This window comes from Triturus cristatus, chromosome 12 (assembly GCF_964204655.1).
Source record: "Triturus cristatus chromosome 12, aTriCri1.1, whole genome shotgun sequence".
Classification (NCBI taxonomy): Eukaryota; Metazoa; Chordata; class Amphibia; order Caudata; family Salamandridae; genus Triturus; species Triturus cristatus.
The window spans coordinates 187887385-187915129 of record NC_140595.1 but is presented as its reverse complement, the minus strand read 5'-3'; positions in this window follow the sequence as shown (position 1 = coordinate 187915129).

The following is a 27745-nucleotide window of genomic DNA, read 5'->3' as shown; positions in this document are numbered from 1 at the left end:
AAGAGGCGACATTTGAAAACGGACCATTTTTTTAGTTTCTGAAGCATGTCGTAAGGGGGGGTGGTTATCTCTTTCATCAAAAATCGGGCGTTTCGCTTGAACAATAAAGGCCTACAAATGTTATTTTATTCACTTCTCGTGGAGGAGAAACACTTTTTATGGCCTCAGAGTGAGTAAATTGGCCATTTTCATTCACTTTTACCCATTTCTCAAATCTCGTGTTTCAGGCCCCTGGAAGCATGAAAATCACTTTAAACATCTCAATTTATCTTTAAACATGATTTTCCATGTACAAATGTGAATTGTAGTTCAAAGACCCAACATTTGAAAACGGACCATTTTTTTAGTTTCTGAAGCATGTCGTAAGGGGGGGTGGTTATCTCTTTCGTCAAAAATCGGGCGTTTTTGCTTGAACAATAAAGGCCTACAAATGTTATTTAATTCACTTCCCGTGGAGGAGAATCTCTTTTTAAGGCCTCAGAGTTAGTAAATTGGCCATTTTCATTCACTTTTACCCAATTCTCAAATCTTGTGTTTAGGGCCCCTGGAAGCTTGAAAATCACTTTAAACATCTAATTTTATCTCTAAAAGTGATTATCCACGTACAAATGTGAATTGTCGTTCAAAGACGCATCATTTGAAAATGGACTATTTTTTTCGTTTCTGAAGCATGTCGTAAGGGGGGGTGGTTATCTCTTTCACCAAAAAACAGGCGTTTTTGATTGAACAATAAAGGCCTCCAAATGTTATTTAATTCACTTCCCGTGGAGGAGAAACACTTTTTGAGGCCTCAGAGTGAGTAAATTGGCCATTTTCATTCACTTTTAGCCATTCCTCAAATCTCGTGTTTAAGGCCCCTGGAAGCATGAAAATCACTTTAAACATCTCAATTTATCTTTAAAAGTGATTTTCCACGTACAAATGTGAATTGTAGTTCAAAGATGCGATATTTGAAAACGGACCATTTTTTTCGTTTCTGAAGCATGTCGTAAGGGGGGGTGGTTATCTCTTTCATCAAAAATCGGGCATTTTTGATTGAACAATAAAGGCCTACAAATGTTATTTAATTCACTTCCCGTGGAGGAGAAACACTTTTTAAGGCCTCAGAGTTAGTAAATTGGCCATATTCATTCACTTTTACCCATTTCTCAAATCTTGTGTTTAGGGCCCCTGGAAGCTTGAAAATCACTTTAAACATCTAATTTTATCTCTAAAAGTGATTATCCACGTACAAATGTGAATTGTCGTTCAAAGACGCAACATTTGAAAATGGACTATTTTTTTCGTTTCTGAAGCATGTCGTAAGGGGGGGTGGTTATCTCTTTCACCAAAAAACAGGCGTTTTTGATTGAACAATAAAGGCCTACAAATGTTATTTAATTCACTTTCTGGGGTGGAGAAAAGCTTTTTAAGGCCTTAGAGTGAATAAATTGGCCATTTTCATTCACATTTACCCATTCCTCAAATCTTGTGTTTAGGGCCCCTGGAAGCTTGAAAATCACTTTAAACATCTAATTTCATCTCTAAAAGTGATTATCCACGTACAAATGTGAATTGTAGTTCAAAGACGCAACATTTGAAAATGGACCATTTTTTTTCGTTTCTGACGCATGTCGTAAGGGGGGGTGGTTATCTCTTTCACCAAAAAACTGGCATTTTTGAATGAACAATAAAGGCCTCCAAATGTTATTTTATTCACTTCCCGTGGAGGAGAAACACTCTTTAAGGCCGCAGAGTGAGTAAATTGGCCATTTTCATTCACTTTTACCCATTCCTCAAATCTCGTGTTTCAGGCCCCTGGAAGCATGAAAATCAATTTAAACATCTCAATTTATCTTTAAACATGATTTTCCATGTACAAATGTGAATTGTAGTTCAAAGAGGCAACATTTGAAAACGGACCATTTTTTTAGTTTCTGAAGCATGTCGTAAGGGGGGGTGGATATCTCTTTCACCAAAAAACAGGCGTTTTTGATTGAACAATAAAGGCCTCCAAATGTTATTTAATTCACTTCCCGTGGAGGAGAAACACTTTTTAAGGCCTCAGAGTGAGTAAATTGGCCATTTTCATTCACTTTTACCCATTTCTCAAATCTTGTGTTTAGGGCCCCTGGAAGCTTGAATATCACTTTAAACATCTAATTTTATCTCTAAAAGTGATTATCCACGTACAAATGTGAATTGTCGTTCAAAGACGCAACATTTGAAAATGGACCATTTTTTTCGTTTCTGAAGCATGTCGTAAGGGGGGGTGGTTATCTCTTTCACCAAAAAACAGGCGTTTTTGATTGAACAATAAAGGCCTCGAAATATTATTTTATTTACTTCCCGTGGAGGAGAAACACTTTTTAAGGCCTCAGAATGAGTAAATTGGCCATTTTCATTCACTTTTAGCCATTCCTCAAATCTCGTGTTTAAGGCCCCTGGAAGCATGAAAATCACTTTAAACATCTCAATTTATCTTTAAAAGTGATTTTCCACGTACAAATGTGAATTGTAGTTCAAAGAGGCGACATTTGAAAACGGACCATTTTTTTAGTTTCTGAAGCATGTCGTAAGGGGGGGTGGTTATCTCTTTCGTCAAAAATCGGGCGTTTTTGCTTGAACAATAAAGGCCTACAAATGTTATTTAATTCACTTCCCGTGGAGGAGAATCTCTTTTTAAGGCCTCAGAGTTAGTAAATTGGCCATTTTCATTCACTTTTACCCAATTCTCAAATCTTGTGTTTAGGGCCCCTGGAAGCTTGAAAATCACTTTAAACATCTAATTTTATCTCTAAAAGTGATTATCCACGTACAAATGTGAATTGTCGTTCAAAGACGCATCATTTGAAAATGAACTATTTTTTTCGTTTCTGAAGCATGTCGTAAGGGGGGGTGGTTATCTCTTTCACCAAAAAACAGGCGTTTTTGATTGAACAATAAAGGCCTCCAAATGTTATTTAATTCACTTCCCGTGGAGGAGAAACACTTTTTAAGGCCTCAGAGTGAGTAAATTGGCCATTTTCATTCACTTTTAGCCATTCCTCAAATCTCGTGTTTAAGGCCCCTGGAAGCATGAAAATCACTTTAAACATCTCAATTTATCTTTAAAAGTGATTTTCCACGTACAAATGTGAATTGTAGTTCAAAGATGCGATATTTGAAAACGGACCATTTTTTTCGTTTCTGAAGCATGTCGTAAGGGGGGGTGGTTATCTCTTTCATCAAAAATCGGGCATTTTTGATTGAACAATAAAGGCCTACAAATGTTATTTAATTCACTTTCTGGGGTGGAGAAAAACTTTTTAAGGCCTCAGAGTGAATAAATTGGCCATTTTCATTCACTTTTACCCATTTCTCAAATCTTGTGTTTAGGGCCCCTGGAAGCTTGAATATCACTTTAAACATCTAATTTTATCTCTAAAAGTGATTATCCACGTACAAATGTGAATTGTCGTTCAAAGACGCAACATTTGAAAATGGACCATTTTTTTAGTTTCTGAAGCATGTCGTAAGGGGGGGTGGTTATCTCTTTCACCAAAAAACAGGCGTTTTTGATTGAACAATAAAGGCCTCGAAATATTATTTTATTTACTTCCCGTGGAGGAGAAACACTTTTTAAGGCCCCAGAATGAGTAAATTGGCCATTTTCATTCACTTTTAGCCATTCCTCAAATCTCGTGTTTAAGGCCCCTGGAAGCATGAAAATCACTTTAAACATCTCAATTTATCTTTAAAAGTGATTTTCCACGTACAAATGTGAATTGTAGTTCAAAGAGGCGACATTTGAAAACGGACCATTTTTTTAGTTTCTGAAGCATGTCGTAAGGGGGGGTGGTTATCTCTTTCGTCAAAAATCGGGCGTTTTTGCTTGAACAATAAAGGCCTACAAATGTTATTTAATTCACTTCCCGTGGAGGAGAATCTCTTTTTAAGGCCTCAGAGTTACTAAATTGGCCATTGTCATTCACTTTTACCCAATTCTCAAATCTTGTGTTTAGGGCCCCTGGAAGCTTGAAAATCACTTTAAACATCTAATTTTATCTCTAAAAGTGATTATCCACGTACAAATGTGAATTGTCGTTCAAAGACGCATCATTTGAAAATGGACTATTTTTTTCGTTTCTGAAGCATGTCGTAAGGGGGGGTGGTTATCTCTTTCACCAAAAAACAGGCGTTTTTGATTGAACAATAAAGGCCTCCAAATGTTATTTAATTCACTTCCCGTGGAGGAGAAACACTTTTTAAGGCCTCAGAGTGAGTAAATTGGCCATTTTCATTCACTTTTAGCCATTCCTCAAATCTCGTGTTTAAGGCCCCTGGAAGCATGAAAATCACTTTAAACATCTCAATTTATCTTTAAAAGTGATTTTCCACGTACAAATGTGAATTGTAGTTCAAAGATGCGATATTTGAAAACGGACCATTTTTTTCGTTTCTGAAGCATGTCGTAAGGGGGGGTGGTTATCTCTTTCACCAAAAAACAGGCGTTTTTGATTGAACAATAAAGGCCTCCAAATGTTATTTAATTCACTTCCCGTGGAGGAGAAACACTTTTTAAGGCCTCAGAGTGAGTAAATTGGCCATTTTCATTCACTTTTACCCATTTCTCAAATCTTGTGTTTAGGGCCCCTGGAAGCTTGAAAATCACTTTAAACATCTAATTTTATCTCTAAAAGTGATTATCCACGTACAAATGTGAATTGTCGTTCAAAGACGCAACATTTGAAAATGGACCATTTTTTTCGTTTCTGAAGCATGTCGTAAGGGGGGGTGGTTATCTCTTTCACCAAAAAACAGGCGTTTTTGATTGAACAATAAAGGCCTCGAAATATTATTTTATTTACTTCCCGTGGAGGAGAAACACTTTTTAAGGCCTCAGAATGAGTAAATTGGCCATTTTCATTCACTTTTAGCCATTCCTCAAATCTCGTGTTTAAGGCCCCTGGAAGCATGAAAATCACTTTAAACATCTCAATTTATCTTTAAAAGTGATTTTCCACGTACAAATGTGAATTGTAGTTCAAAGAGGCGACATTTGAAAACGGACCATTTTTTTAGTTTCTGAAGCATGTCGTAAGGGGGGGTGGTTATCTCTTTCATCAAAAATCGGGCGTTTCGCTTGAACAATAAAGGCCTACAAATGTTATTTTATTCACTTCTCGTGGAGGAGAAACACTTTTTATGGCCTCAGAGTGAGTAAATTGGCCATTTTCATTCACTTTTACCCATTTCTCAAATCTCGTGTTTCAGGCCCCTGGAAGCATGAAAATCACTTTAAACATCTCAATTTATCTTTAAACATGATTTTCCATGTACAAATGTGAATTGTAGTTCAAAGACCCAACATTTGAAAACGGACCATTTTTTTAGTTTCTGAAGCATGTCGTAAGGGGGGGTGGTTATCTCTTTCGTCAAAAATCGGGCGTTTTTGCTTGAACAATAAAGGCCTACAAATGTTATTTAATTCACTTCCCGTGGAGGAGAATCTCTTTTTAAGGCCTCAGAGTTAGTAAATTGGCCATTTTCATTCACTTTTACCCAATTCTCAAATCTTGTGTTTAGGGCCCCTGCAAGCTTGAAAATCACTTTAAACATCTAATTTTATCTCTAAAAGTGATTATCCACGTACAAATGTGAATTGTCGTTCAAAGACGCGATATTTGAAAACGGACCATTTTTTTCGTTTCTGAAGCATGTCGTAAGGGGGGGTGGTTATCTCTTTCACCAAAAAACAGGCGTTTTTGATTGAACAATAAAGGCCTCCAAATGTTATTTAATTCACTTCCCGTGGAGGAGAAACACTTTTTAAGGCCTCAGAGTGAGTAAATTGGCCATTTTCATTCACTTTTAGCCATTCCTCAAATCTCGTGTTTAAGGCCCCTGGAAGCTTGAAAATCACTTTAAACATCTAATTTTATCTCTAAAAGTGATTATCCACGTAAAAATGTGAATTGTCGTTCAAAGACGCAACATTTGAAAATGGACTATTTTTTTCGTTTCTGAAGCATGTCGTAAGGGGGGGTGGTTATCTCTTTCATCAAAAATTGGGCATTTTTGATTGAACAATAAAGGCCTACAAATGTTATTTAATTCACATTCTGGGGTGGAGAAAAACTTTTTAAGGCCACAGAGTGAATAAATTGGCCATTTTCATTCACATTTACCCATTTCTCAAATCTTGTGTTTAGGGCCCCTGGAAGCTTGAAAATCACTTTAAACATCTCATTTTATCTCTAAAAGTGATTATCCACGTACAATGTTAATTGGAGTTCAAAGACCCAACATTTGAAAATGAACCATTTTTTTAATTTCAGAAGCATGTCGTAAGGGGGGGTTATCTCTTTCATCAAAAATCAGGCATTTTCGCTTGAACAATAAAGGCCTCCAAATGTTATTTTATTCACCTCCCGTGGAGGAAAAACACTTTTTAAGGCCGCAGAGTGAGTAAATTGGCCATTTTCATTCACTTTTACCCATTTCTCAAATCTTGTGTTTACGGCCCCTGGAAGCTTGAAAATCACTTTAAACATCTAATTTTATCTCTAAAAGTGATTATCCACGTACAAATGTGAATTGTCGTTCAAAGACGCATCATTTGAAAATGGACTATTTTTTTCGTTTCTGAAGCATGTCGTAAGGGTGGGTGGTTATCTCTTTCACCAAAAAACAGGCGTTTTTGATTGAACAATAAAGGCCTCCAAATGTTATTTAATTCACTTCCCGTGGAGGAGAAACACTTTTTAAGGCCTCAGAGTGAGTAAATTGGCCATTTTCATTCACTTTTAGCCATTCCTCAAATCTCGTGTTTAAGGCCCCTGGAAGCATGAAAATCACTTTAAACATCTCAATTTATCTTTAAAAGTGATTTTCCACGTACAAATGTGAATTGTAGTTCAAAGATGCGATATTTGAAAACGGACCATTTTTTTCGTTTCTGAAGCATGTCGTAAGGGGGGGTGGTTATCTCTTTCATCAAAAATCGGGCATTTTTGATTGAACAATAAAGGCCTACAAATGTTATTTAATTCACTTTCTGGGGTGGAGAAAAACTTTTTAAGGCCTCAGAGTGAATAAATTGGCCATTTTCATTCACATTTACCCATTCCTCAAATCTTGTGTTTGGGCCCCTGGAAGCTTGAAAATCACTTTAAACATCTAATTTCATCTCTAAAAGTGATTATCCACGTACAAATGTGAATTGTAGTTCAAAGACGCAACATTTGAAAATGGACCATTTTTTTTCGTTTCTGACGCATGTCGTAAGGGGGGGTGGTTATCTCTTTCACCAAAAAACTGGCATTTTTGAATGAACAATAAAGGCCTCCAAATGTTATTTTATTCACTTCCCGTGGAGGAGAAACACTCTTTAAGGCCGCAGAGTGAGTAAATTGGCCATTTCATTCACTTTTACCCATTCCTCAAATCTCGTGTTTCAGGCCCCTGGAAGCATGAAAATCACTTTAAACATCTCAATTTATCTTTAAACATGATTTTCCATGTACAAATGTGAATTGTAGTTCAAAGAGGCAACATTTGAAAACGGACCATTTTTTTAGTTTCTGAAGCATGTCGTAAGGGGGGGTGGTTATCTCTTTCACCAAAAAACAGGCGTTTTTGATTGAACAATAAAGTCCTCCAAATGTTATTTAATTCACTTCCCGTGGAGGAGAAACACTTTTTAAGGCCTCAGAGTGAGTAAATTGGCCATTTTCATTCACTTTTACCCATTTCTCAAATCTTGTGTTTAGGGCCCCTGGAAGCTTGAATATCACTTTAAACATCTAATTTTATCTCTAAAAGTGATTATCCACGTACAAATGTGAATTGTCGTTCAAAGACGCAACATTTGAAAATGGACCATTTTTTTCGTTTCTGAAGCATGTCGTAAGGGGGGGTGGTTATCTCTTTCACCAAAAAACAGGCGTTTTTGATTGAACAATAAAGGCCTCGAAATATTATTTTATTTACTTCCCGTGGAGGAGAAACACTTTTTAAGGCCCCAGAATGAGTAAATTGGCCATTTTCATTCACTTTTAGCCATTCCTCAAATCTCGTGTTTAAGGCCCCTGGAAGCATGAAAATCACTTTAAACATCTCAATTTATCTTTAAAAGTGATTTTCCACGTACAAATGTGAATTGTAGTTCAAATAGGCGACATTTGAAAACGGACCATTTTTTTAGTTTCTGAAGCATGTCGTAAGGGGGGGTGGTTATCTCTTTCGTCAAAAATCGGGCGTTTTTGCTTGAACAATAAAGGCCTACAAATGTTATTTAATTCACTTCCCGTGGAGGAGAATCTCTTTTTAAGGCCTCAGAGTTAGTAAATTGGCCATTTTCATTCACTTTTACCCAATTCTCAAATCTTGTGTTTAGGGCCCCTGGAAGCTTGAAAATCACTTTAAACATCTAATTTTATCTCTAAAAGTGATTATCCACGTACAAATGTGAATTGTCGTTCAAAGACGCATCATTTGAAAATGGACTATTTTTTTCGTTTCTGAAGCATGTCGTAAGGGGGGGTGGTTATCTCTTTCACCAAAAAACACGCGTTTTTGATTGAACAATAAAGGCCTCCAAATGTTATTTAATTCACTTCCCGTGGAGGAGAAACACTTTTTAAGGCCTCAGAGTGAGTAAATTGGCCATTTTCATTCACTTTTAGCCATTCCTCAAATCTCGTGTTTAAGGCCCCTGGAAGCATGAAAATCACTTTAAACATCTCAATTTATCTTTAAAAGTGATTTTCCACGTACAAATGTGAATTGTAGTTCAAAGATGCGATATTTGAAAACGGACCATTTTTTTCGTTTCTGAAGCATGTCGTAAGGGGGGGTGGTTATCTCTTTCATCAAAAATCGGGCATTTTTGATTGAACAATAAAGGCCTACAAATGTTATTTAATTCACTTTCTGGGGTGGAGAAAAACTTTTTAAGGCCTCAGAGTGAATAAATTGGCCATTTTCATTCACATTTACCCATTCCTCAAATCTTGTGTTTGGGCCCCTGGAAGCTTGAAAATCACTTTAAACATCTAATTTCATCTCTAAAAGTGATTATCCACGTACAAATGTGAATTGTAGTTCAAAGACGCAACATTTGAAAATGGACCATTTTTTTTCGTTTCTGACGCATGTCGTAAGGGGGGGTGGTTATCTCTTTCACCAAAAAACTGGCATTTTTGAATGAACAATAAAGGCCTCCAAATGTTATTTTATTCACTTCCCGTGGAGGAGAAACACTCTTTAAGGCCGCAGAGTGAGTAAATTGGCCATTTTCATTCACTTTTACCCATTCCTCAAATCTCGTGTTTCAGGCCCCTGGAAGCATGAAAATCACTTTAAACATCTCAATTTATCTTTAAACATGATTTTCCATGTACAAATGTGAATTGTAGTTCAAAGAGGCAACATTTGAAAACGGACCATTTTTTTAGTTTCTGAAGCATGTCGTAAGGGGGGGTGGTTATCTCTTTCACCAAAAAACAGGCGTTTTTGATTGAACAATAAAGGCCTCCAAATGTTATTTAATTCACTTCCCGTGGAGGAGAAACACTTTTTAAGGCCTCAGAGTGAGTAAATTGGCCATTTTCATTCACTTTTACCCATTTCTCAAATCTTGTGTTTAGGGCCCCTGGAAGCTTGAATATCACTTTAAACATCTAATTTTATCTCTAAAAGTGATTATCCACGTACAAATGTGAATTGTCGTTCAAAGACGCAACATTTGAAAATGGACCATTTTTTTCGTTTCTGAAGCATGTCGTAAGGGGGGGTGGTTATCTCTTTCACCAAAAAACAGGCGTTTTTGATTGAACAATAAAGGCCTCGAAATATTATTTTATTTACTTCCCGTGGAGGAGAAACACTTTTTAAGGCCCCAGAATGAGTAAATTGGCCATTTTCATTCACTTTTAGCCATTCCTCAAATCTCGTGTTTAAGGCCCCTGGAAGCATGAAAATCACTTTAAACATCTCAATTTATCTTTAAAAGTGATTTTCCACGTACAAATGTGAATTGTAGTTCAAAGATGCGATATTTGAAAACGGACCCTTTTTTTCGTTTCTGAAGCATGTCGTAAGGGGGGGTGGTTATCTCTTTCATCAAAAATCGGGCATTTTTGATTGAACAATAAAGGCCTACAAATGTTATTTAATTCACTTCCCGTGGAGGAGAAACACTTTTTAAGGCCTCAGAGTTAGTAAATTGGCCATTTTCATTCACTTTTACCCATTTCTCAAATCTTGTGTTTAGGGCCCCTGGAAGCTTGAAAATCACTTTAAACATCTAATTTTATCTCTAAAAGTGATTATCCACGTACAAATGTGAATTGTCGTTCAAAGACGCAACATTTGAAAATGGACTATTTTTTTCGTTTCTGAAGCATGTCGTAAGGGGGGGTGGTTATCTCTTTCACCAAAAAACAGGCGTTTTTGATTGAACAATAAAGGCCTCCAAATGTTATTTAATTCACTTCCCGTGGAGGAGAAACACTTTTTAAGGCCTCAGAGTGAGTAAATTGGCCATTTTCATTCACTTTTAGCCATTCCTCAAATCTCGTGTTTAAGGCCCCTGGAAGCTTGAAAATCACTTTAAACATCTAATTTTATCTCTAAAAGTGATTATCCACGTAAAAATGTGAATTGACGTTCAAAGACGCAACATTTGAAAATGGACTATTTTTTTCGTTTCTGAAGCATGTCGTAAGGGGGGGTGGTTATCTCTTTCACCAAAAAACAGGCGTTTTTGATTGAACAATAAAGGCCTCGAAATATTATTTTATTTACTTCCCGTGGAGGAGAAACACTTTTTAAGGCCTCAGAATGAGTAAATTGGCCATTTTCATTCACTTTTAGCCATTCCTCAAATCTCGTGTTTAAGGCCCCTGGAAGCATGAAAATCACTTTAAACATCTCAATTTATCTTTAAAAGTGATTTTCCACGTACAAATGTGAATTGTAGTTCAAAGAGGCGACATTTGAAAACGGACCATTTTTTTAGTTTCTGAAGCATGTCGTAAGGGGGGGTGGTTATCTCTTTCATCAAAAATCGGGCGTTTCGCTTGAACAATAAAGGCCTACAAATGTTATTTTATTCACTTCTCGTGGAGGAGAAACACTTTTTATGGCCTCAGAGTGAGTAAATTGGCCATTTTCATTCACTTTTACCCATTTCTCAAATCTCGTGTTTCAGGCCCCTGGAAGCATGAAAATCACTTTAAACATCTCAATTTATCTTTAAACATGATTTTCCATGTACAAATGTGAATTGTAGTTCAAAGACCCAACATTTGAAAACGGACCATTTTTTTAGTTTCTGAAGCATGTCGTAAGGGGGGGTGGTTATCTCTTTCGTCAAAAATCGGGCGTTTTTGCTTGAACAATAAAGGCCTACAAATGTTATTTAATTCACTTCCCGTGGAGGAGAATCTCTTTTTAAGGCCTCAGAGTTAGTAAATTGGCCATTTTCATTCACTTTTACCCAATTCTCAAATCTTGTGTTTAGGGCCCCTGGAAGCTTGAAAATCACTTTAAACATCTAATTTTATCTCTAAAAGTGATTATCCACGTACAAATGTGAATTGTCGTTCAAAGACGCATCATTTGAAAATGGACTATTTTTTTCGTTTCTGAAGCATGTCGTAAGGGGGGGTGGTTATCTCTTTCACCAAAAAACAGGCGTTTTTGATTGAACAATAAAGGCCTCCAAATGGTATTTAATTCACTTCCCGTGGAGGAGAAACACTTTTTAAGGCCTCAGAGTGAGTAAATTGGCCATTTTCATTCACTTTTAGCCATTCCTCAAATCTCGTGTTTAAGGCCCCTGGAAGCATGAAAATCACTTTAAACATCTCAATTTATCTTTAAAAGGGATTTTCCACGTACAAATGTGAATTGTAGTTCAAAGATGCGATATTTGAAAACGGACCATTTTTTTCGTTTCTGAAGCATGTCGTAAGGGGGGGTGGTTATCTCTTTCACCAAAAAACAGGCGTTTTTGATTGAACAATAAAGGCCTCGAAATATTATTTTATTTACTTCCCGTGGAGGAGAAACACTTTTTAAGGCCTCAGAATGAGTAAATTGGCCATTTTCATTCACTTTTAGCCATTCCTCAAATCTCGTGTTTAAGGCCCCTGGAAGCATGAAAATCACTTTAAACATCTCAATTTATCTTTAAAAGTGATTTTCCACGTACAAATGTGAATTGTAGTTCAAAGAGGCGACATTTGAAAACGGACCATTTTTTTAGTTTCTGAAGCATGTCGTAAGGGGGGGTGGTTATCTCTTTCATCAAAAATCGGGCGTTTCGCTTGAACAATAAAGGCCTACAAATGTTATTTTATTCACTTCTCGTGGAGGAGAAACACTTTTTATGGCCTCAGAGTGAGTAAATTGGCCATTTTCATTCACTTTTACCCATTTCTCAAATCTCGTGTTTCAGGCCCCTGGAAGCATGAAAATCACTTTAAACATCTCAATTTATCTTTAAACATGATTTTCCATGTACAAATGTGAATTGTAGTTCAAAGACCCAACATTTGAAAACGGACCATTTTTTTAGTTTCTGAAGCATGTCGTAAGGGGGGGTGGTTATCTCTTTCGTCAAAAATCGGGCGTTTTTGCTTGAACAATAAAGGCCTACAAATGTTATTTAATTCACTTCCCGTGGAGGAGAATCTCTTTTTAAGGCCTCAGAGTTAGTAAATTGGCCATTTTCATTCACTTTTACCCAATTCTCAAATCTTGTGTTTAGGGCCCCTGGAAGCTTGAAAATCACTTTAAACATCTAATTTTATCTCTAAAAGTGATTATCCACGTACAAATGTGAATTGTCGTTCAAAGATGCGATATTTGAAAACGGACCATTTTTTTCGTTTCTGAAGCATGTCGTAAGGGGGGGTGGTTATCTCTTTCATCAAAAATCGGGCATTTTTGATTGAACAATAAAGGCCTACAAATGTTATTTAATTCACTTCCTGTGGAGGAGAAACACTTTTTAAGGCCTCAGAGTTAGTAAATTGGCCATATTCATTCACTTTTACCCATTTCTCAAATCTTGTGTTTAGGGCCCCTGGAAGCTTGAAAATCACTTTAAACATCTAATTTTATCTCTAAAAGTGATTATCCACGTACAAATGTGAATTGTCGTTCAAAGACGCAACATTTGAAAATGGACTATTTTTTTCGTTTCTGAAGCATGTCGTAAGGGGGGGTGGTTATCTCTTTCACCAAAAAACAGGCGTTTTTGATTGAACAATAAAGGCCTCCAAGTGTTATTTAATTCACTTCCCGTGGAGGAGAAACACTTTTTAAGGCCTCAGAGTGAGTAAATTGGCCATTTTCATTCACTTTTAGCCATTCCTCAAATCTCGTGTTTAAGGCCCCTGGAAGCTTGAAAATCACTTTAAACATCTAATTTTATCTCTAAAAGTGATTATCCACGTAAAAATGTGAATTGTCGTTCAAAGACGCAACATTTGAAAATGGACTATTTTTTTCGTTTCTGAAGCATGTCGTAAGGGGGGGTGGTTATCTCTTTCACCAAAAAACAGGCGTTTTTGATTGAACAATAAAGGCCTCGAAATATTATTTTATTTACTTCCCGTGGAGGAGAAACACTTTTTAAGGCCTCAGAATGAGTAAATTGGCCATTTTCATTCACTTTTAGCCATTCCTCAAATCTCGTGTTTAAGGCCCCTGGAAGCATGAAAATCACTTTAAACATCTCAATTTATCTTTAAAAGTGATTTTCCACGTACAAATGTGAATTGTAGTTCAAAGAGGCGACATTTGAAAACGGACCATTTTTTTAGTTTCTGAAGCATGTCGTAAGGGGGGGTGGTTATCTCTTTCATCAAAAATCGGGCGTTTCGCTTGAACAATAAAGGCCTACAAATGTTATTTTATTCACTTCTCGTGGAGGAGAAACACTTTTTATGGCCTCAGAGTGAGTAAATTGGCCATTTTCATTCACTTTTACCCATTTCTCAAATCTCGTGTTTCAGGCCCCTGGAAGCATGAAAATCACTTTAAACATCTCAATTTATCTTTAAACATGATTTTCCATGTACAAATGTGAATTGTAGTTCAAAGACCCAACATTTGAAAACGGACCATTTTTTTAGTTTCTGAAGCATGTCGTAAGGGGGGGTGGTTATCTCTTTCGTCAAAAATCGGGCGTTTTTGCTTGAACAATAAAGGCCTACAAATGTTATTTAATTCACTTCCCGTGGAGGAGAATCTCTTTTTAAGGCCTCAGAGTTAGTAAATTGGCCATTTTCATTCACTTTTACCCAATTCTCAAATCTTGTGTTTAGGGCCCCTGGAAGCTTGAAAATCACTTTAAACATCTAATTTTATCTCTAAAAGTGATTATCCACGTACAAATGTGAATTGTCGTTCAAAGACGCATCATTTGAAAATGGACTATTTTTTTCGTTTCTGAAGCATGTCGTAAGGGGGGGTGGTTATCTCTTTCACCAAAAAACAGGCGTTTTTGATTGAACAATAAAGGCCTCCAAATGTTATTTAATTCACTTCCCGTGGAGGAGAAACACTTTTTAAGGCCTCAGAGTGAGTAAATTGGCCATTTTCATTCACTTTTAGCCATTCCTCAAATCTCGTGTTTAAGGCCCCTGGAAGCATGAAAATCACTTTAAACATCTCAATTTATCTTTAAAAGTGATTTTCCACGTACAAATGTGAATTGTAGTTCAAAGATGCGATATTTGAAAACGGACCATTTTTTTCGTTTCTGAAGCATGTCGTAAGGGGGGGTGGTTATCTCTTTCATCAAAAATCGGGCATTTTTGATTGAACAATAAAGGCCTACAAATGTTATTTAATTCACTTCCCGTGGAGGAGAAACACTTTTTAAGGCCTCAGAGTTAGTAAATTGGCCATTTTCATTCACTTTTACCCATTTCTCAAATCTTGTGTTTAGGGCCCCTGGAAGCTTGAAAATCACTTTAAACATCTAATTTTATCTCTAAAAGTGATTATCCACGTACAAATGTGAATTGTCGTTCAAAGACGCAACATTTGAAAATGGACTATTTTTTTCGTTTCTGAAGCATGTCGTAAGGGGGGGTGGTTATCTCTTTCACCAAAAAACAGGCGTTTTTGATTGAACAATAAAGGCCTCCAAATGTTATTTAATTCACTTCCCGTGGAGGAGAAACACTTTTTAAGGCCTCAGAGTGAGTAAATTGGCCATTTTCATTCACTTTTAGCCATTCCTCAAATCTCGTGTTTAAGGCCCCTGGAAGCATGAAAATCACTTTAAACATCTCAATTTATCTTTAAAAGTGATTTTCCACGTACAAATGTGAATTGTAGTTCAAAGATGCGATATTTGAAAACGGACCATTTTTTTCGTTTCTGAAGCATGTCGTAAGGGGGGGTGGTTATCTCTTTCATCAAAAATCGGGCATTTTTGATTGAACAATAAAGGCCTACAAATGTTATTTAATTCACTTTCTGGGGTGGAGAAAAACTTTTTAAGGCCTCAGAGTGAATAAATTGGCCATTTTCATTCACATTTACCCATTCCTCAAATCTTGTGTTTGGGCCCCTGGAAGCTTGAAAATCACTTTAAACATCTAATTTCATCTCTAAAAGTGATTATCCACGTACAAATGTGAATTGTAGTTCAAAGACGCAACATTTGAAAATGGACCATTTTTTTTCGTTTCTGACGCATGTCGTAAGGGGGGGTGGTTATCTCTTTCACCAAAAAACTGGCATTTTTGAATGAACAATAAAGGCCTCCAAATGTTATTTTATTCACTTCCCGTGGAGGAGAAACACTCTTTAAGGCCGCAGAGTGAGTAAATTGGCCATTTTCATTCACTTTTACCCATTCCTCAAATCTCGTGTTTCAGGCCCCTGGAACCATGAAAATCACTTTAAACATCTCAATTTATCTTTAAACATGATTTTCCATGTACAAATGTGAATTGTAGTTCAAAGACCCAACATTTGAAAACGGACCATTTTTTTAGTTTCTGAAGCATGTCGTAAGGGGGGGTGGTTATCTCTTTCGTCAAAAATCGGGCGTTTTTGCTTGAACAATAAAGGCCTACAAATGTTATTTAATTCACTTCCCGTGGAGGAGAATCTCTTTTTAAGGCCTCAGAGTTAGTAAATTGGCCATTTTCATTCACTTTTACCCAATTCTCAAATCTTGTGTTTAGGGCCCCTGGAAGCTTGAAAATCACTTTAAACATCTAATTTTATCTCTAAAAGTGATTATCCACGTACAAATGTGAATTGTCGTTCAAAGACGCATCATTTGAAAATGGACTATTTTTTTCGTTTCTGAAGCATGTCGTAAGGGGGGGTGGTTATCTCTTTCACCAAAAAACAGGCGTTTTTGATTGAACAATAAAGGCCTCCAAATGTTATTTAATTCACTTCCCGTGGAGGAGAAACACTTTTTAAGGCCTCAGAGTGAGTAAATTGGCCATTTTCATTCACTTTTAGCCATTCCTCAAATCTCGTGTTTAAGGCCCCTGGAAGCTTGAAAATCACTTTAAACATCTAATTTTATCTCTAAAAGTGATTATCCACGTAAAAATGTGAATTGTCGTTCAAAGACGCAACATTTGAAAATGGACTATTTTTTTCGTTTCTGAAGCATGTCGTAAGGGGGGGTGGTTATCTCTTTCATCAAAAATTGGGCATTTTTGATTGAACAATAAAGGCCTACAAATGTTATTTAATTCACATTCTGGGGTGGAGAAAAACTTTTTAAGGCCACAGAGTGAATAAATTGGCCATTTTCATTCACATTTACCCATTTCTCAAATCTTGTGTTTAGGGCCCCTGGAAGCTTGAAAATCACTTTAAACATCTCATTTTATCTCTAAAAGTGATTATCCACGTACAATGTTAATTGGAGTTCAAAGACCCAACATTTGAAAATGAACCATTTTTTTAATTTCAGAAGCATGTCGTAAGGGGGGGTTATCTCTTTCATCAAAAATCAGGCATTTTCGCTTGAACAATAAAGGCCTCCAAATGTTATTTTATTCACCTCCCGTGGAGGAAAAACACTTTTTAAGGCCGCAGAGTGAGTAAATTGGCCATTTTCATTCACTTTTACCCATTTCTCAAATCTTGTGTTTACGGCCCCTGGAAGCTTGAAAATCACTTTAAACATCTAATTTTATCTCTAAAAGTGATTATCCACGTACAAATGTGAATTGTCGTTCAAAGACGCATCATTTGAAAATGGACTATTTTTTTCGTTTCTGAAGCATGTCGTAAGGGTGGGTGGTTATCTCTTTCACCAAAAAACAGGCGTTTTTGATTGAACAATAAAGGCCTCCAAATGTTATTTAATTCACTTCCCGTGGAGGAGAAACACTTTTTAAGGCCTCAGAGTGAGTAAATTGGCCATTTTCATTCACTTTTAGCCATTCCTCAAATCTCGTGTTTAAGGCCCCTGGAAGCATGAAAATCACTTTAAACATCTCAATTTATCTTTAAAAGTGATTTTCCACGTACAAATGTGAATTGTAGTTCAAAGATGCGATATTTGAAAACGGACCATTTTTTTCGTTTCTGAAGCATGTCGTAAGGGGGGGTGGTTATCTCTTTCATCAAAAATCGGGCATTTTTGATTGAACAATAAAGGCCTACAAATGTTATTTAATTCACTTTCTGGGGTGGAGAAAAACTTTTTAAGGCCTCAGAGTGAATAAATTGGCCATTTTCATTCACATTTACCCATTCCTCAAATCTTGTGTTTGGGCCCCTGGAAGCTTGAAAATCACTTTAAACATCTAATTTCATCTCTAAAAGTGATTATCCACGTACAAATGTGAATTGTAGTTCAAAGACGCAACATTTGAAAATGGACCATTTTTTTTCGTTTCTGACGCATGTCGTAAGGGGGGGTGGTTATCTCTTTCACCAAAAAACTGGCATTTTTGAATGAACAATAAAGGCCTCCAAATGTTATTTTATTCACTTCCCGTGGAGGAGAAACACTCTTTAAGGCCGCAGAGTGAGTAAATTGGCCATTTCATTCACTTTTACCCATTCCTCAAATCTCGTGTTTCAGGCCCCTGGAAGCATGAAAATCACTTTAAACATCTCAATTTATCTTTAAACATGATTTTCCATGTACAAATGTGAATTGTAGTTCAAAGAGGCAACATTTGAAAACGGACCATTTTTTTAGTTTCTGAAGCATGTCGTAAGGGGGGGTGGTTATCTCTTTCACCAAAAAACAGGCGTTTTTGATTGAACAATAAAGTCCTCCAAATGTTATTTAATTCACTTCCCGTGGAGGAGAAACACTTTTTAAGGCCTCAGAGTGAGTAAATTGGCCATTTTCATTCACTTTTACCCATTTCTCAAATCTTGTGTTTAGGGCCCCTGGAAGCTTGAATATCACTTTAAACATCTAATTTTATCTCTAAAAGTGATTATCCACGTACAAATGTGAATTGTCGTTCAAAGACGCAACATTTGAAAATGGACCATTTTTTTCGTTTCTGAAGCATGTCGTAAGGGGGGGTGGTTATCTCTTTCACCAAAAAACAGGCGTTTTTGATTGAACAATAAAGGCCTCGAAATATTATTTTATTTACTTCCCGTGGAGGAGAAACACTTTTTAAGGCCCCAGAATGAGTAAATTGGCCATTTTCATTCACTTTTAGCCATTCCTCAAATCTCGTGTTTAAGGCCCCTGGAAGCATGAAAATCACTTTAAACATCTCAATTTATCTTTAAAAGTGATTTTCCACGTACAAATGTGAATTGTAGTTCAAATAGGCGACATTTGAAAACGGACCATTTTTTTAGTTTCTGAAGCATGTCGTAAGGGGGGGTGGTTATCTCTTTCGTCAAAAATCGGGCGTTTTTGCTTGAACAATAAAGGCCTACAAATGTTATTTAATTCACTTCCCGTGGAGGAGAATCTCTTTTTAAGGCCTCAGAGTTAGTAAATTGGCCATTTTCATTCACTTTTACCCAATTCTCAAATCTTGTGTTTAGGGCCCCTGGAAGCTTGAAAATCACTTTAAACATCTAATTTTATCTCTAAAAGTGATTATCCACGTACAAATGTGAATTGTCGTTCAAAGACGCATCATTTGAAAATGGACTATTTTTTTCGTTTCTGAAGCATGTCGTAAGGGGGGGTGGTTATCTCTTTCACCAAAAAACACGCGTTTTTGATTGAACAATAAAGGCCTCCAAATGTTATTTAATTCACTTCCCGTGGAGGAGAAACACTTTTTAAGGCCTCAGAGTGAGTAAATTGGCCATTTTCATTCACTTTTAGCCATTCCTCAAATCTCGTGTTTAAGGCCCCTGGAAGCATGAAAATCACTTTAAACATCTCAATTTATCTTTAAAAGTGATTTTCCACGTACAAATGTGAATTGTAGTTCAAAGATGCGATATTTGAAAACGGACCATTTTTTTCGTTTCTGAAGCATGTCGTAAGGGGGGGTGGTTATCTCTTTCATCAAAAATCGGGCATTTTTGATTGAACAATAAAGGCCTACAAATGTTATTTAATTCACTTTCTGGGGTGGAGAAAAACTTTTTAAGGCCTCAGAGTGAATAAATTGGCCATTTTCATTCACATTTACCCATTCCTCAAATCTTGTGTTTGGGCCCCTGGAAGCTTGAAAATCACTTTAAACATCTAATTTCATCTCTAAAAGTGATTATCCACGTACAAATGTGAATTGTAGTTCAAAGACGCAACATTTGAAAATGGACCATTTTTTTTCGTTTCTGACGCATGTCGTAAGGGGGGGTGGTTATCTCTTTCACCAAAAAACTGGCATTTTTGAATGAACAATAAAGGCCTCCAAATGTTATTTTATTCACTTCCCGTGGAGGAGAAACACTCTTTAAGGCCGCAGAGTGAGTAAATTGGCCATTTTCATTCACTTTTACCCATTCCTCAAATCTCGTGTTTCAGGCCCCTGGAAGCATGAAAATCACTTTAAACATCTCAATTTATCTTTAAACATGATTTTCCATGTACAAATGTGAATTGTAGTTCAAAGAGGCAACATTTGAAAACGGACCATTTTTTTAGTTTCTGAAGCATGTCGTAAGGGGGGGTGGTTATCTCTTTCACCAAAAAACAGGCGTTTTTGATTGAACAATAAAGGCCTCCAAATGTTATTTAATTCACTTCCCGTGGAGGAGAAACACTTTTTAAGGCCTCAGAGTGAGTAAATTGGCCATTTTCATTCACTTTTACCCATTTCTCAAATCTTGTGTTTAGGGCCCCTGGAAGCTTGAATATCACTTTAAACATCTAATTTTATCTCTAAAAGTGATTATCCACGTACAAATGTGAATTGTCGTTCAAAGACGCAACATTTGAAAATGGACCATTTTTTTCGTTTCTGAAGCATGTCGTAAGGGGGGGTGGTTATCTCTTTCACCAAAAAACAGGCGTTTTTGATTGAACAATAAAGGCCTCGAAATATTATTTTATTTACTTCCCGTGGAGGAGAAACACTTTTTAAGGCCCCAGAATGAGTAAATTGGCCATTTTCATTCACTTTTAGCCATTCCTCAAATCTCGTGTTTAAGGCCCCTGGAAGCATGAAAATCACTTTAAACATCTCAATTTATCTTTAAAAGTGATTTTCCACGTACAAATGTGAATTGTAGTTCAAAGATGCGATATTTGAAAACGGACCCTTTTTTTCGTTTCTGAAGCATGTCGTAAGGGGGGGTGGTTATCTCTTTCATCAAAAATCGGGCATTTTTGATTGAACAATAAAGGCCTACAAATGTTATTTAATTCACTTCCCGTGGAGGAGAAACACTTTTTAAGGCCTCAGAGTTAGTAAATTGGCCATTTTCATTCACTTTTACCCATTTCTCAAATCTTGTGTTTAGGGCCCCTGGAAGCTTGAAAATCACTTTAAACATCTAATTTTATCTCTAAAAGTGATTATCCACGTACAAATGTGAATTGTCGTTCAAAGACGCAACATTTGAAAATGGACTATTTTTTTCGTTTCTGAAGCATGTCGTAAGGGGGGGTGGTTATCTCTTTCACCAAAAAACAGGCGTTTTTGATTGAACAATAAAGGCCTCCAAATGTTATTTAATTCACTTCCCGTGGAGGAGAAACACTTTTTAAGGCCTCAGAGTGAGTAAATTGGCCATTTTCATTCACTTTTAGCCATTCCTCAAATCTCGTGTTTAAGGCCCCTGGAAGCTTGAAAATCACTTTAAACATCTAATTTTATCTCTAAAAGTGATTATCCACGTAAAAATGTGAATTGACGTTCAAAGACGCAACATTTGAAAATGGACTATTTTTTTCGTTTCTGAAGCATGTCGTAAGGGGGGGTGGTTATCTCTTTCACCAAAAAACAGGCGTTTTTGATTGAACAATAAAGGCCTCGAAATATTATTTTATTTACTTCCCGTGGAGGAGAAACACTTTTTAAGGCCTCAGAATGAGTAAATTGGCCATTTTCATTCACTTTTAGCCATTCCTCAAATCTCGTGTTTAAGGCCCCTGGAAGCATGAAAATCACTTTAAACATCTCAATTTATCTTTAAAAGTGATTTTCCACGTACAAATGTGAATTGTAGTTCAAAGAGGCGACATTTGAAAACGGACCATTTTTTTAGTTTCTGAAGCATGTCGTAAGGGGGGGTGGTTATCTCTTTCATCAAAAATCGGGCGTTTCGCTTGAACAATAAAGGCCTACAAATGTTATTTTATTCACTTCTCGTGGAGGAGAAACACTTTTTATGGCCTCAGAGTGAGTAAATTGGCCATTTTCATTCACTTTTACCCATTTCTCAAATCTCGTGTTTCAGGCCCCTGGAAGCATGAAAATCACTTTAAACATCTCAATTTATCTTTAAACATGATTTTCCATGTACAAATGTGAATTGTAGTTCAAAGACCCAACATTTGAAAACGGACCATTTTTTTAGTTTCTGAAGCATGTCGTAAGGGGGGGTGGTTATCTCTTTCGTCAAAAATCGGGCGTTTTTGCTTGAACAATAAAGGCCTACAAATGTTATTTAATTCACTTCCCGTGGAGGAGAATCTCTTTTTAAGGCCTCAGAGTTAGTAAATTGGCCATTTTCATTCACTTTTACCCAATTCTCAAATCTTGTGTTTAGGGCCCCTGGAAGCTTGAAAATCACTTTAAACATCTAATTTTATCTCTAAAAGTGATTATCCACGTACAAATGTGAATTGTCGTTCAAAGACGCATCATTTGAAAATGGACTATTTTTTTCGTTTCTGAAGCATGTCGTAAGGGGGGGTGGTTATCTCTTTCACCAAAAAACAGGCGTTTTTGATTGAACAATAAAGGCCTCCAAATGGTATTTAATTCACTTCCCGTGGAGGAGAAACACTTTTTAAGGCCTCAGAGTGAGTAAATTGGCCATTTTCATTCACTTTTAGCCATTCCTCAAATCTCGTGTTTAAGGCCCCTGGAAGCATGAAAATCACTTTAAACATCTCAATTTATCTTTAAAAGGGATTTTCCACGTACAAATGTGAATTGTAGTTCAAAGATGCGATATTTGAAAACGGACCATTTTTTTCGTTTCTGAAGCATGTCGTAAGGGGGGGTGGTTATCTCTTTCATCAAAAATCGGGCATTTTTGATTGAACAATAAAGGCCTACAAATGTTATTTAATTCACTTCCCGTGGAGGAGAAACACTTTTTAAGGCCTCAGAGTTAGTAAATTGGCCATTTTCATTCACTTTTACCCATTTCTCAAATCTTGTGTTTAGGGCCCCTGGAAGCTTGAAAATCACTTTAAACATCTAATTTTATCTCTAAAAGTGATTATCCACGTACAAATGTGAATTGTCGTTCAAAGACGCAACATTTGAAAATGGACTATTTTTTTCGTTTCTGAAGCATGTCGTAAGGGGGGGTGGTTATCTCTTTCACCAAAAAACAGGCGTTTTTGATTGAACAATAAAGGCCTCCAAATGTTATTTAATTCACTTCCCGTGGAGGAGAAACACTTTTTAAGGCCTCAGAGTGAGTAAATTGGCCATTTTCATTCACTTTTAGCCATTCCTCAAATCTCGTGTTTAAGGCCCCTGGAAGCTTGAAAATCACTTTAAACATCTAATTTTATCTCTAAAAGTGATTATCCACGTAAAAATGTGAATTGTCGTTCAAAGACGCAACATTTGAAAATGGACTATTTTTTTCGTTTCTGAAGCATGTCGTAAGGGGGGGTGGTTATCTCTTTCATCAAAAATCGGGCATTTTTGATTGAACAATAAAGGCCTACAAATGTTATTTAATTCACATTCTGGGGTGGAGAAAAACTTTTTAAGGCCACAGAGTGAATAAATTGGCCATTTTCATTCACATTTACCCATTTCTCAAATCTTGTGTTTAGGGCCCCTGGAAGCTTGAAAATCACTTTAAACATCTCATTTTATCTCTAAAAGTGATTATCCACGTACAATGTTAATTGGAGTTCAAAGACCCAACATTTGAAAATGAACCATTTTTTTAATTTCAGAAGCATGTCGTAAGGGGGGGGTTATCTCTTTCATCAAAAATCAGGCATTTTCGCTTGAACAATAAAGGCCTCCAAATGTTATTTTATTCACCTCCCGTGGAGGAAAAACACTTTTTAAGGCCGCAGAGTGAGTAAATTGGCCATTTTCATTCACTTTTACCCATTTCTCAAATCTTGTGTTTAGGGCCCCTGGAAGCTTGAAAATCACTTTAAACATCTAATTTTATCTCTAAAAGTGATTATCCACGTACAAATGTGAATTGTCGTTCAAAGACGCATCATTTGAAAATGGACTATTTTTTTCGTTTCTGAAGCATGTCGTAAGGGGGGGTGGTTATCTCTTTCACCAAAAAACAGGCGTTTTTGATTGAACAATAAAGGCCTCCAAATGTTATTTAATTCACTTCCCGTGGAGGAGAAACACTTTTTAAGGCCTCAGAGTGAGTAAATTGGCCATTTTCATTCACTTTTAGCCATTCCTCAAATCTCGTGTTTAAGGCCCCTGGAAGCATGAAAATCACTTTAAACATCTCAATTTATCTTTAAAAGTGATTTTCCACGTACAAATGTGAATTGTAGTTCAAAGATGCGATATTTGAAAACGGACCATTTTTTTCGTTTCTGAAGCATGTCGTAAGGGGGGGTGGTTATCTCTTTCATCAAAAATCGGGCATTTTTGATTGAACAATAAAGGCCTACAAATGTTATTTAATTCACTTTCTGGGGTGGAGAAAAACTTTTTAAGGCCTCAGAGTGAATAAATTGGCCATTTTCATTCACATTTACCCATTCCTCAAATCTTGTGTTTGGGCCCCTGGAAGCTTGAAAATCACTTTAAACATCTAATTTCATCTCTAAAAGTGATTATCCACGTACAAATGTGAATTGTAGTTCAAAGACGCAACATTTGAAAATGGACCATTTTTTTTCGTTTCTGACGCATGTCGTAAGGGGGGGTGGTTATCTCTTTCACCAAAAAACTGGCATTTTTGAATGAACAATAAAGGCCTCCAAATGTTATTTTATTCACTTCCCGTGGAGGAGAAACACTCTTTAAGGCCGCAGAGTGAGTAAATTGGCCATTTCATTCACTTTTACCCATTCCTCAAATCTCGTGTTTCAGGCCCCTGGAAGCATGAAAATCACTTTAAACATCTCAATTTATCTTTAAACATGATTTTCCATGTACAAATGTGAATTGTAGTTCAAAGAGGCAACATTTGAAAACGGACCATTTTTTTAGTTTCTGAAGCATGTCGTAAGGGGGGGTGGTTATCTCTTTCACCAAAAAACAGGCGTTTTTGATTGAACAATAAAGTCCTCCAAATGTTATTTAATTCACTTCCCGTGGAGGAGAAACACTTTTTAAGGCCTCAGAGTGAGTAAATTGGCCATTTTCATTCACTTTTACCCATTTCTCAAATCTTGTGTTTAGGGCCCCTGGAAGCTTGAAAATCACTTTAAACATCTAATTTTATCTCTAAAAGTGATTATCCACGTACAAATGTGAATTGTCGTTCAAAGACGCAACATTTGAAAATGGACCATTTTTTTCGTTTCTGAAGCATGTCGTAAGGGGGGGTGGTTATCTCTTTCACCAAAAAACAGGCGTTTTTGATTGAACAATAAAGGCCTCGAAATATTATTTTATTTCCTTCCCGTGGAGGAGAAACACTTTTTAAGGCCCCAGAATGAGTAAATTGGCCATTTTCATTCACTTTTAGCCATTCCTCAAATCTCGTGTTTAAGGCCCCTAGAAGCATGAAAATCACTTTAAACATCTCAATTTATCTTTAAAAGTGATTTTCCACGTACAAATGTGAATTGTAGTTCAAAGAGGCGACATTTGAAAACGGACCATTTTTTTAGTTTCTGAAGCATGTCGTAAGGGGGGGTGGTTATCTCTTTCGTCAAAAATCGGGCGTTTTTGCTTGAACAATAAAGGCCTACAAATGTTATTTAATTCACTTCCCGTGGAGGAGAATCTCTTTTTAAGGCCTCAGAGTTAGTAAATTGGCCATTTTCATTCACTTTTACCCAATTCTCAAATCTTGTGTTTAGGGCCCCTGGAAGCTTGAAAATCACTTTAAACATCTAATTTTATCTCTAAAAGTGATTATCCACGTACAAATGTGAATTGTCGTTCAAAGACGCATCATTTGAAAATGGACTATTTTTTTCGTTTCTGAAGCATGTCGTAAGGGGGGGTGGTTATCTCTTTCACCAAAAAACAGGCGTTTTTGATTGAACAATAAAGGCCTCCAAATGTTATTTAATTCACTTCCCGTGGAGGAGAAACACTTTTTAAGGCCTCAGAGTGAGTAAATTGGCCATTTTCATTCACTTTTAGCCATTCCTCAAATCTCGTGTTTAAGGCCCCTGGAAGCATGAAAATCACTTTAAACATCTCAATTTATCTTTAAAAGTGATTTTCCACGTACAAATGTGAATTGTAGTTCAAAGATGCGATATTTGAAAACGGACCATTTTTTTCGTTTCTGAAGCATGTCGTAAGGGGGGGTGGTTATCTCTTTCATCAAAAATCGGGCATTTTTGATTGAACAATAAAGGCCTACAAATGTTATTTAATTCACTTTCTGGGGTGGAGAAAAACTTTTTAAGGCCTCAGAGTGAATAAATTGGCCATTTTCATTCACATTTACCCATTCCTCAAATCTTGTGTTTGGGCCCCTGGAAGCTTGAAAATCACTTTAAACATCTAATTTCATCTCTAAAAGTGATTATCCACGTACAAATGTGAATTGTAGTTCAAAGACGCAACATTTGAAAATGGACCATTTTTTTTCGTTTCTGACGCATGTCGTAAGGGGGGGTGGTTATCTCTTTCACCAAAAAACTGGCATTTTTGAATGAACAATAAAGGCCTCCAAATGTTATTTTATTCACTTCCCGTGGAGGAGAAACACTCTTTAAGGCCGCAGAGTGAGTAAATTGGCCATTTTCATTCACTTTTACCCATTCCTCAAATCTCGTGTTTCAGGCCCCTGGAAGCATGAAAATCACTTTAAACATCTCAATTTATCTTTAAACATGATTTTCCATGTACAAATGTGAATTGTAGTTCAAAGATGCGATATTTGAAAACGGACCATTTTTTTCGTTTCTGAAGCATGTCGTAAGGGGGGGTGGTTATCTCTTTCATCAAAAATCGGGCATTTTTGATTGAACAATAAAGGCCTACAAATGTTATTTAATTCACTTTCTGGGGTGGAGAAAAGCTTTTTAAGGCCTTAGAGTGAATAAATTGGCCATTTTCATTCACATTTACCCATTCCTCAAATCTTGTGTTTAGGGCCCCTGGAAGCTTGAAAATCACTTTAAACATCTAATTTCATCTCTAAAAGTGATTATCCACGTACAAATGTGAATTGTAGTTCAAAGACGCAACATTTGAAAATGGACCATTTTTTTTCGTTTCTGACGCATGTCGTAAGGGGGGGTGGTTATCTCTTTCACCAAAAAACTGGCATTTTTGAATGAACAATAAAGGCCTCCAAATGTTATTTTATTCACTTCCCGTGGAGGAGAAACACTCTTTAAGGCCGCAGAGTGAGTAAATTGGCCATTTTCATTCACTTTTACCCATTCCTCAAATCTCGTGTTTCAGGTCCCTGGAAGCATGAAAATCAATTTAAACATCTCAATTTATCTTTAAACATGATTTTCCATGTACAAATGTGAATTGTAGTTCAAAGAGGCAACATTTGAAAACGGACCATTTTTTTAGTTTCTGAAGCATGTCGTAAGGGGGGGTGGATATCTCTTTCACCAAAAAACAGGCGTTTTTGATTGAACAATAAAGGCCTCCAAATGTTATTTAATTCACTTCCCGTGGAGGAGAAACACTTTTTAAGGCCTCAGAGTGAGTAAATTGGCCATTTTCATTCACTTTTACCCATTTCTCAAATCTTGTGTTTAGGGCCCCTGGAAGCTTGAATATCACTTTAAACATCTAATTTTATCTCTAAAAGTGATTATCCACGTACAAATGTGAATTGTCGTTCAAAGAGGCAACATTTGAAAACGGACCATTTTTTTAGTTTCTGAAGCATGTCGTAAGGGGGGATGGTTATCTCTTTCGTCAAAAATCGGGCGTTTTCGCTTGAACAATAAAGGCCTACAAATGTTATTTAATTCACTTCCCGTGGAGGAGAAACACTTTTTAAGGCCTCAGAGTTAGTAAATTGGCCATTTTCATTCACTTTTATCCATTTCTCAAATCTT